The sequence below is a fragment of the Octodon degus genome, unplaced genomic scaffold (genome assembly GCF_000260255.1).
Source record: "Octodon degus isolate 3935 unplaced genomic scaffold, OctDeg1.0 scaffold00069, whole genome shotgun sequence".
Classification (NCBI taxonomy): Eukaryota; Metazoa; Chordata; class Mammalia; order Rodentia; family Octodontidae; genus Octodon; species Octodon degus.
The window spans coordinates 2149501-2160647 of NW_004524645.1; the positions used below are offsets into that span (position 1 = coordinate 2149501).

Below are 11147 nucleotides of genomic sequence, written 5' to 3' on the forward strand. Positions count from 1 at the left end.
CTGAAGTAATTAGTTTCCCTAAGAAAAAATTTAATAATGGAACTTCAAATAGAGAACCACAGGGATGTTATATACAAGTCATTTCTTTCACTTCATAATCTTTAAGTTGATAAACTCTACTGTGTAGTCTTCAAAATGTTAACAGATGCATAAAATGGACTCAAAACAAGCTTTTTCCCCACTCATATTTATATTTGAATCCTTTTTCCTCCTACGCCCACACAAAATTGTAAACAGTCTTTGTAGGGTTTATATTACACAGCACCCACAGTAACTTTATTCCAGTACCTTTATGATTAAGGCCCCTTAATCATTTATTCTGGAATGAATAAACATAACTTTACTGGGAGGGTGTCAATATTCAAACAAAAACTTGATGTTAAAGAACTTAGATTCAATAAAAAAAGTAAGAAGGCTTTTTTTAATCTATTGGCATGGGGCAATTTTAATCAATTGAGGAAACATATATCAGGTGCTCTCTAGGACAAGGCATTATCACATTTCACCATGTGCTGGTGAAAACAGCAAGTCACCAGTCTAAAGGAACCCAGAATTTACCCAAGTGATCGAACATGATCACAAGGGAAGGGCAAATTATATTTATGCTACGGTAAAAGTGCGGTCAAACTGCTCTGGCAAATTGGGCCAACATCATTAGCAAGCTGCCTAACAGCCTTCTTCACTAGTTCTTCCTTGTTGCCAGAGCAGGAATTAATCCTAGCATCTGGCCTTCCCTGAGCTCAGGGAGCTGCTCCTCCTCCCCTGCCCAAGGTAGTGAATGTCCATTCTTCCATGCCAACGATGGCATCAGTTACTACAGCTTTTTTGCCCTTGCCAGTGACTGGTTTAGGGATGGGTTGTGGTAGACGCTGGACACTGAGGACATGGGCAAGTCTTTTGGGACAGAAAGACATTCTGGAAAAACATTTACGTTCTAATTTAAAACTATGCAGATGCATGCTAGGAAAACTGTAGCTCCATTACTGGATCTATTTGTCTGCAGATGGTGCTCACATCTGTGTCCATCATCTTATGACCAGGAAGGAGAAGTGGAGAAATGGAAAGTCCCTAGGTTTTTGATCACCTCATTGTACCCCTGAATTAATCAGTCTTGGGACCACCTACAGCCATCCTGCTCTTTAAGAGAAGAGCAGGAGCTGCGGACTTAGTACTTTTGTGCCTCAGTCAACTTAGCGAACCAAGCTCTTCATGACCTTAAATATAAAAGGAAGGGTGTCGAGACTCAAACCTTGTGAGAAAACATGAAAAGCATATATGAGAGATGTAGCACAGTACTGACATACAGAAAGTACTGACTAATGTTTACCTTCTTTCTTTTGTAGAAGTCACATATTCAGGCTATCAATATTGACAGGACTACATTAGTGAGTCTATATTTCATACTGCATTAGTGAGTTTATATGTTGGATAAAACTCAAATCAAATACATTCTACTGTCTTTTTCTCTTAAGGTGCATACCCCTTTGAAGTGGTACCCGAATACAAGGCAGCAGGTATGTAGATATTTTGTTCTTCATTTCCTTATGATAGATAATAGGCATGTATTTAAATTCCCATATCAATTCCAAATGCAGTTAGGGCTGGTACTGCTGAAATCCTGGTGGGGTTTTTAGGTTTGAGAAGCAGGGAAGCCAATGGCATAACAAAATGTATATGCAGTAACCCTTAAAAAGTTGGAAGTCTGCAGTAATTTTTCATATTGAATGAGTTTTTTATTTCAGTAAATGCCTGTACTATTGCTGACTTAAAATTCACAACTGTCACCTTTGGGCTCTCTGCTACCTACAGTGTACATTTGTGTTTCTTATGGTTCCTTATATTGAGCTTGAATTGTACCAAACAGGTCAACTTTAAAAAAAAAAAAAACTCTAAGCAGAAAATGCTTACAGTTCACTTACTAGAAAAGCAAAGGAAAATTTGGGTTAAAAAAAAAACAATTTCCAGCATATATTTTCAGAACTGTCTATCTTGATAGCATGCATTGAGAATGGAGATTCAAAAAATAATGAGGAACTTCTATTTATCTAAGACAGTAATAATTGTAACACTTTCCAAGTCAAAATTTAGATGTAGAGGATGATAATGTAATGGAAAATTGCAAACCACAGATAATTTTTAACTGGTAATTACCCCCTACACCTGTACTATCTAATCTGGTAGTTCCACGTGTATATTTAAATGATCAATGGATTAACAGTAAGTAAAATGCAAACTTGTGTGTCTCAGTAACAGGTGACACATTTTAAGTGATAAAGAACTGCACCATCTTGGTGACCAGTGTGTTGGACAGCATAGTTGCGGGACTTTTCTGTGACCACTGAGGGTTTTATTAGACAATGGTTCCCCATACTACTTTCTGAGGTAAAAGAATGACCACTATTAATTCAAACATTTTAAAATGAAAGACAAAGCAAAACAGATTTTCGAGGTAAGTTATATGTTAGCATATCAGTGATCCAGATCTTGCATGAGGATTTTTCTAAGAATGAGGGAAGTGTCATTTTTCTCCTCAGGCCAAACCATATAAAGAAAAATGGTTTCTCTTCTAGTTATCCTATAAAACAGATAAATCCTAACTTCAAGTACATTACTTGTCTGCTTATATTTGAATGGCTTTAGCACCAACGGAATCTTTCTTTTTTTTAAATTTCAGACTGTAAACCAGCAATATCCGCACTGAAAGTAGAAGGCAAAGTCTGCCCTTGATCTAGAAATGCAATGGAAACTATAGTTTAAGCTCAATAAAAGATAAAAATAAGAAAACTTGTGTCCATCTTGGAGGGTTATTTACTGCCTGTAGGCATTAGAGAATAGCATGGGGACACACACACACACACACACACACACACACACACACACACACACACGGTTTACCCATAGTAAAAAGACATGCAGCAATGTGTAGGACTTGAGAAACTTGAAATTTAAATAAAGCCTCACTCCTCTCTAACCTTTTGCAAAATACATACCTATAGTGTGAATTATTGCCAAGGGGGGACATTATACTTCTTCTCATAAAAAATTATATCAAGGAGAATGGTCAAGGTGCTCCTTTCCTTTGCAACGAATGTCAAGTTTGTTGCTCTTTTCTTCCTAATGCTACACAAAATGAAAATACAGACTTTCCCCCTAAATCTGAACTTCTCCCTTTGGAAGTAAACAAGAACAGAAAATACAAAGACTGAGCTTAAATCTAACATGTAGAAAATAATATATTAGATTTTTCTGTTGAATTAAAAAATGATGTGAAATTCCACTGCATATAGCTTAACTTGGAAAATCACAAGAGAAAAACAGTATCTACCGATTTTCTACATTTCCGGGACAGAGCAAGATCTAGTAGTATTTCACAGTGACTTAAGTACATACTCATCAACTTATGTTGTATGAAATTCTTATTAGCTGGAGCCTTCACTTATTTTTGTGATTTGGCTCCTAATTCCTTTCTCCCCACTTGTTTTGAAGCCTTATCAGTAGGGGTTGTTGGCTGACATTTAGCTATTAAAAAACACTTGCCTGCTGTGAAAAGTCCATGCTAGCTTCTTTTGAAATACCCGATCCTTCTAGAAGATAAGTAACATACGAGGAAGTATTTTGGGGTGAAAATACTAAGGCGTGAAGAAGTTGAAGACAGAAGAGCAGTCATTTGCGTTCTAAGATATATACCTCAATAAATCACATTTGGCTGCTTTATCTAAAAATCCTAAAGCAATAAAGCACCCTTATAAATATCATTGTCACATGTTCAGCACAAAATACCCCAAGGCAAATATTTATTTTCTTACTATTAATTTTTTTCCAACAACATTGAATTATGTAATTTCTTCAGAACATCCAAATCTTGTTTTCCTCCGCCAAGCATTTTCCATGCTTCATATTTAGTTGCAGCATGAGGGAGCTCTGGGACTAGTTAAGTGTTCACCCAGGTAAAAGGACAGTTTCTAGTGTCATGGAGTATAGTCGGGGGTAGATGTGCCCATTTTACAACCAGACTGTTGTGTCCAAAACCATGGCAATAGACATCTGCTGAGGAAACTTGGACAAAGTTCTGAACCTCTCTATCTCTGTTTCCTCAATGTCCTGAGGTCCTTCTCTAAGTTTTTTCATGTTAATAATCCCCAAACTCAATCTATGCTAGATTCAACTCTTGTATCCCCACAGGGAACACTACAGTTTGAAGCAGAGGTTTCATGGAATTTTGGGTATCACATGGAAGCTTTCCAATCAAAGGTCCCAAGGTTGATCACGTGTACCACTTATCAGTGTGTCATCTCCCTTGCTAAATGTGATACTGTATGATCCACAATTGCCTTTACCAGACATCCTGAGGTGCCCTTTATCATCCCCACAGACCAGTCCCCTCCCTCAAGTTCCCTCTTGAAAGTAAAAGAGAATTAGTCCAGTATGGTATGTGTACCAGTAACACAAGGCATAGGGGAAGCCAAGCCATGACTTCCCCTCTTCTTTCACTTTATTTCTAGGATAAGACCTTTCTACAGTTCCTTCCAACATACACCCACCTGGCACTTGTCACAGTGACGCTATATCTACTTTAAGAATTTCTTTATCAGACCATTTCTAGCTAGAGGAGCGGTCCTTAGCCAGGAGTAGCTACATCTCCTGAGGACATCTGACAATATCTGGAGTCAGAAAGCAAGAAAGTAGCTCAGTGCTCCTAGTACCTTCTGGGTGGTGGAGTTTACAGAAATTTACAGAAATCCTCCATGACAAGAAATGAGCTGGCCTCAAATGTCAACACTGCTAAGGTTGAGAAACTCTACCTGGAAAACCATGTCAACTTTGAGTCATGACGTGTGTCTAGAACTCAATGCACAGAAAGTTTGAGAACAAATCTAGAAGTTTGTTTGCAGTTTTACATCATTGGATAGACAAACAAAAGCTCAAATATTAAAGCTGGAAAGCTAGAGATAGCATCACAGACAGAAGGCTTTCATTTTCTTCACCTCCTGCATTGGAAAAAATCCAAATAACTTGTGGAGTGGCCAAGAAGGTAAAGAAAAATTTCAAGATCAAATGAGAACTGCCCCAGGATTAAGTGTTCTGTTTCTAAATCAAAATTATCTTGCACAAGTTAGGATAGTATTTTGCTTTTTTAGAAGGTACTTAAAAAGTGAATGTGTTATTTGTTTCTTGGGAGGTTATTTAAAAGTGATTTTCTGAGCGAAAAGGGGGAGAAAAATAGCCAGATTATTAGCCACCAGGACACCTACTAAATTAAAACTCTTTTAGTTTGTGAAGAGTTCTGTTATGAGATTTGCTTCAACATATAAGAAATTAGTAGTTTGGGACCCAGAGCGGGCAGGAATTTAAGTTACATAAATTCTCCTGATTTTCAGAACCACCATTTGCCAAAAGCATAATTTTATGCTTATAATAAAAGTTTTGTTACAAAAGTGTTATAAAAAGAAGCCCTAGAGCCAGGAAGAATAGAAAACAGTGCATTCTAAGTAGAGAAGCGACACATTGTTTGGGCATGAACCTTGGGTGATCTGAAGTATCTGAACAACCCAGGACACAAAGTCAGCTATTTGTCCAAATATTTTATAAAATTCAAAGCACTCCTCAAAGGGAATTCAACCTTCTCTCTCCTTCCCTCCCTGTGCTACACATCAGGAGAAAAACCTGAATAAGCATCATGTCAATGCATTCTCTTATGTCACTACTCATTGTAGGCTGGAGTGCTCAGGCAAAGAGTTTATGCTTCCTATCATATGCTGGCCAGATTCTCATTTCAAGCAACTACACATTTCTACTATGGTCTCCCCACTAGGTAATAAACTGCTTGAGGTACATTCAGAAAAACGCCTGGAAATTGGTCAGTGTGCTGAATATCTGCTCAATGAATCCTATGCGTATTAAAAGTTCAGAAGACCATAATATAAAAAGATAATAATGAACATTTTAAAAGATTAAAATTAAGCATTTGTTGGGCTCTTACATTGCAGGCACTCTTCTAAGCCTATGAGATATATTAGTTCATTTAATTCTCAAATTACAGAAGTACTGTCTCTTTTCACAACTTACAGATAAGGAGTTGTCTAAACTTTAACTTTTAACAAGTAATTAAGACCTTTTAAAAAAACATATGCACAGTCTTTCTTATTTCTGATGACTAATATTTAAAAGACAAATTAATTTGTCAACTTCCTGTAGGAGTTTAATTAGTATAACCTGTATCTATTCCAAATAGTAAATGTGAATTTAACTTTATCAGAATCTTGAAGCTAATCTCCTTTCTTTCATTTATCCCACCATTTGACTTCCCAAGGATGAGCTAAGGACATAATCATAAAGCAAACTAAAGAACCCGCAATACAATCAGTTACTTGGGAAAAGCTGGCTCTGCTGGTAAATGACCACAGATGGGGAGGAGACCTCTGCACATCTTGGCAAGTGGTATCACCACACTTGGCCAGCGTTGTCATGACAATCAAGGGAAGACTGTCTATTCCAGAAATTGGTGTACACTTGAGCATGGACAGTCCCCACAGCTTCCCTAGTTCCAAAAGATGGAATTAAAAAAATAAATACATATGCAATGCTCATAAGAACTGTAAGGTACTGTCTTGCACTGGTTAGGGGTGAAAAAGCTACAGTGTGACGTAAGGATGTCTTTTGGAAAATCCAGGTTTTGCCCCTCCCCGGTATTCCATTTCAGGTAGCCCTCTGAAGACAAGAACCATGCATGCATACAAGGTTTTTAAATGTTATTATGAAATTCACCAAGGATATTCAGAATAAAAAAGGCTGCTGAAATATTCCTAGCATGACAATGAATTGGAACTAATTGACTTGCATACTCTCTCAACCTGGCATTTAATGCCCAGATTAAAATATATGAAAAGGTTCAAATATCTCAATAGCTTCCTGTAGCATGGTCTCCACAAATGTTAGCTATCAAGGCAGTGATCCAAACTGGCTCCTTCCACAGGATTCTGACCAGAGAAGGAAGTATTTGCACATTTGTACAGCTGCATGCAATGACAAATTTAGGCTCTGCAGGTTCATAAAATCCCATTTTCTGCTTCTGATGAGGAATTTGGCCTCAACCTGGCTTCCACAGCTGATTTTTCTTAATCCAAAAATAGGTATAACACAGAACTTCAAAGTCTATTTCCTTTTAAACACACTTGTCAATTTTAAAGTAGCTATTAAATATTGCTAAAATGCATAATTCTTATCATCAAGATTTACAGTTGGAAAATAAAGAGATGTACAGCCTTTTTAAATTTTCCCTCTCACAAATTTAGGAAAAAAATGTTCACAACATATAGTAAAAGATAAGCAGGAACCTGTAATTCCTACAACCTGAGTGTTATTTGATTTCTTTTATTATTGTAAGTAATCAGAATCACAATATAAAGTCATTGCTTACAAAATGGAAGCATTCAACAAGTTGCAAATGATGATTATCTAAAAGCAGCAAATTTTCTCCAGAAATCACTTGCTTTTAAACAGCTAAATAATTCATACATATTTTAATTACCTTATGCATACAGTGATATGAGCATGACAGCAAGAGGAAGAAATATCCAAATTTGTGGAAAAGAAATGGTCACGTACTTTAAAATAATAGCCAATCTGTGGAAAAGCTCGTGATTCCATCTTTCTAGTGTTACAAAATTCACTACATAAACTAATATGTATTACTTTAAGAAGGATTTAAAGAAAATTTTTACGTGCAACTCTATGATACTAGCAAGTTTCTAAGCTCTATACACATTTTGATAATATTCTAAAGTAATAATAAAAGAGGAATATTGAGATTTTCTTACATGAAAACATAAAAACAGAAATCTTAAGAAATATTAATTGCATTAGAGGCCACCTTTCTCACATGCAACCAACAAAACCACGATTTTCTGAAGCAGCCATCTGCCTTGACTGCATGGAGTGGCCACCGGGAAACAGACAGACCACATTCTGTGGTTCCTCATCAGTATATTATAAAAAATCAAACTGTCATAAAATCAGGAGCTTCTGTGGCAGTGTGTTCTTGCCAGCCACTGTCAGGAATTATGTAGTACCCAAAGACTGAAGCTCAAAGAGAGGCTCAAGAGCAGTTATGCTTATTCTACTTCTGTCATGGATGTGCCATGTTATTCTGCCAAAGCCTGATCCACTCTCACCCTTGGTTTCTTTACCTGTAGAATCAAAATCCTGGACTAGAAGACCACCTATGTAATAGTAACGTTAAAAGGCCAGTATGTATATTAAAGCCAAATTTCATCAAGTTTCAAATACTAACAAAATAGCCAAAGGAAAGTTGCAAAAGAAATGACCAGGTTCATGCTAAGATTTGCCTTAACCTTTCAATAAAAAGTCTGAGAGTCTTGGCAATGCCACATTACATTCCAGTCAGCCTGGATCCAAGGCTCCAAATCTTTCCCTAACCAACAGGCAGAGACATCTCAATTGTCATCTGAGCCCTCTGAACTTGGAACTTGAAAGAAACTCAGGCTCTAGGGTAGAATCCTTCCAGTGCTATTGCATCCCTTCTTTCCTGCAGTGTCCCCTTCCCCAGTCCTTCCCTGGGATCATTAGCCCATTAAGCCTGGTTTGGGTCCTGCTTACTTCTAGCAAGAGACATGCTATCCAAAGGCAGGAATAGTTGCACCGTGTCTTCTTACCTCTCCAGGATCCTTACACCTCAGCAGTAGCAGAAGTTCCAGGCAGAACTGGCCCCCCATGTTCCCCACACAGAGCCCTGTCCAATGTGGGAACACAGAAGGAGGAAGGAGGCAGAGATACTGCTCAGCGCTAGAGAAGCCGGCCAGGCAGGCTCCCCAGCTGGCTGGAATGCACAGCGAGAGGCCCTGGGAGGGAGAAGGCCTTGGGTCACTGTGATCCTCTGAGTCAGACACCCAGGGGAGCTTTCACTCTGAAAGGCCTTCCTGGGCACAGGACACCAAAAGCCCAGTTGAATTCATGAGCGGCAAATGTCTGAAAATTAAAACACTGAGGTAAACTGTTATGTACAGTAAATGGTAGATATAAAATAAGAAATGCTGGAGGAACAGATCACCAATTGAAATGCTAGCACACTTATCTTATGATGGACTTGTATCCAGAATGTATTGAAAAAACTCCTACAGCTCAATAGTAAAAAGGCAAATAACTGAGTTAAAACCTGGGCAAAAAAATGTCAACAGACGTTTCTCTGAAAATGATCAGTAAGTGGCCAAGAAGTACAAGAAAAGATGTTTGACATCATTGGGCACCAGGGAAATGAAAACCAAAATCAGAGTGAGATATATGCGTGCTACCCATTGGGAGAGCTATGAAAAGTGTTGTTTGGGAAGTGGAATCCTCATACGTTGCTGGTAAGGACATAAATTCTTTGGAAAATAGTTTGGACGTTTCTCAAAATGTTAAACAGTGAGTTCCATCTAGCTTGGCCACTTGACTCCTAATTATATACCCCAAAGAACTGAAAACATATATAAGGGCAAAAGCTTGTGTATGGATGCCCATAGAAGCATTATTTGTAATTGTGCCAAAGCGGAACTGACCTAAATATTCAGCTATTGATAAAAGGACAGACAAGATGTGGTATATCCACACAATGGCATTTTATGTGGCCATAAGAATGAATGAAATGTAGACACAAGCCACAGCATGGATGAACCTTAAGAACATTATGCCCAGTGAAAGAACCCAACTCAAAAGGCTAAATATCATATCATTCCCTAAGAAATGTCTACAGCAGACAACTCTAGAGTGACAGATTAATGTTGGACAGGGACTTGAGATGGTGTGTGTGGGTGAAGGGCAGGGATGACTGAGGGCTGGAGCTTTCTTTCAGCAATGATGAAACTGCTTCCCAGTTGGTTGTAATAATGGTTGCACAACTCTATGAACATACCACCAAACTGTCCACTTTAAGTAGATTAATTTTCTGCTATGCGAGTTTTACCTCTATAAGATGGTTCTATTACAAAAAGTGAAATGTAGATTCTTATTGTCTTGCAACTACCTTGCTTCAGTGACACTGGCTTCTTCAGAAGTCACTATTATCACTGTAAGTTTACCTATGTGGTGTTGCAGGGGCCACAGTGAGCACAGGGCTCCACCTGATTATGGTGCTACAGTCACTGGCCCCCTGCACTTTGGCACTCTTTTACTCAACATGGTTCCTAGGCCACTCATGGCAAGCATCCTGGTGCAGCTGCATGGTGCAGCCGTGCTCTTCCGTGGTTCTCTGTCCTCAACGATTGGCTCTTTCTCTGCATGCTCATAGCTGCACCAATGAGTGCACTTTGAATCTCACCACTGCTGTTGTATCACATGTGACTGTCATCTTAAATAGATTAAATGCCGTTGAAGCAGAGTGAAGCCTCCCAGATCAGTGTTTTCCTCCTAGCTGACATTCATACTCGTTGACCTCTGCATTTTTTGGCAGGGAAACAATCTACTTTTTCAAGCTTTGTAAAATTAAAGTATTGCCTCTTGCGCCCACTGTGCATTTTCACTATTATAAGTAAAATGAAATTAACAGATGAGAATGAAAGAAATCCAATGGAGATAAAGGAAAATGCAACATTCTTGTATAATTTAACATAGAAAAAAAGAGCTGCATTGTAGTTAGTGACACCTTTTAATTGATAAATGTCAGTATTCTTTTGTGGTATGGGATTGAAGCCAGAGCCTTTACACTGAGGTCACTTGGACAGTGTCTCTCTAAGATGCTAAGTCGTCCAGGATGAATTTGACTTTGCAACCTCTTGCCTCAGTCTTCAGAGTGCTGTGATTAAAGAGATGTGCCACCCTGGCCAGATTTCTCCTCCTCTTCCTCCTCATGATCATCATCATTGTTTGTGTGTTTTTATGTCCTTTATCTCACCAGTTCTTTGAACACAAGGAACAAAAGCCATGCTTAAGATTTGTTTAAATCAGTGCATTCTGCTAATAAGACTAAAATCTCAAAAGAAAATTGAGCTGTTTTGGACTTATGTGCAAACATGAGAAGCATAGAATTCTTTATCCTATTGTTAAAACAAAAGCTAATTTTTAAATGTTCTTTATCATATTATGTAGGGACTTAAGGTTCAACATATCAATACTTGATGAAAAATACCTGTTCCTTATTATGCCTAAGATGTTTG

At 38.1% G+C, this 11147-nt stretch overlaps 1 protein-coding gene across 2 annotated transcripts in view; it reads right to left on the reverse strand.

The window, feature by feature from the left end:
- The window catches only part of Arhgap6 (Rho GTPase activating protein 6), a 626968-nt gene that overhangs the window by 145630 nt on the left and 470191 nt on the right, over positions 1–11147 (reverse strand). The gene's annotated exons all lie outside the window — the stretch shown is intronic.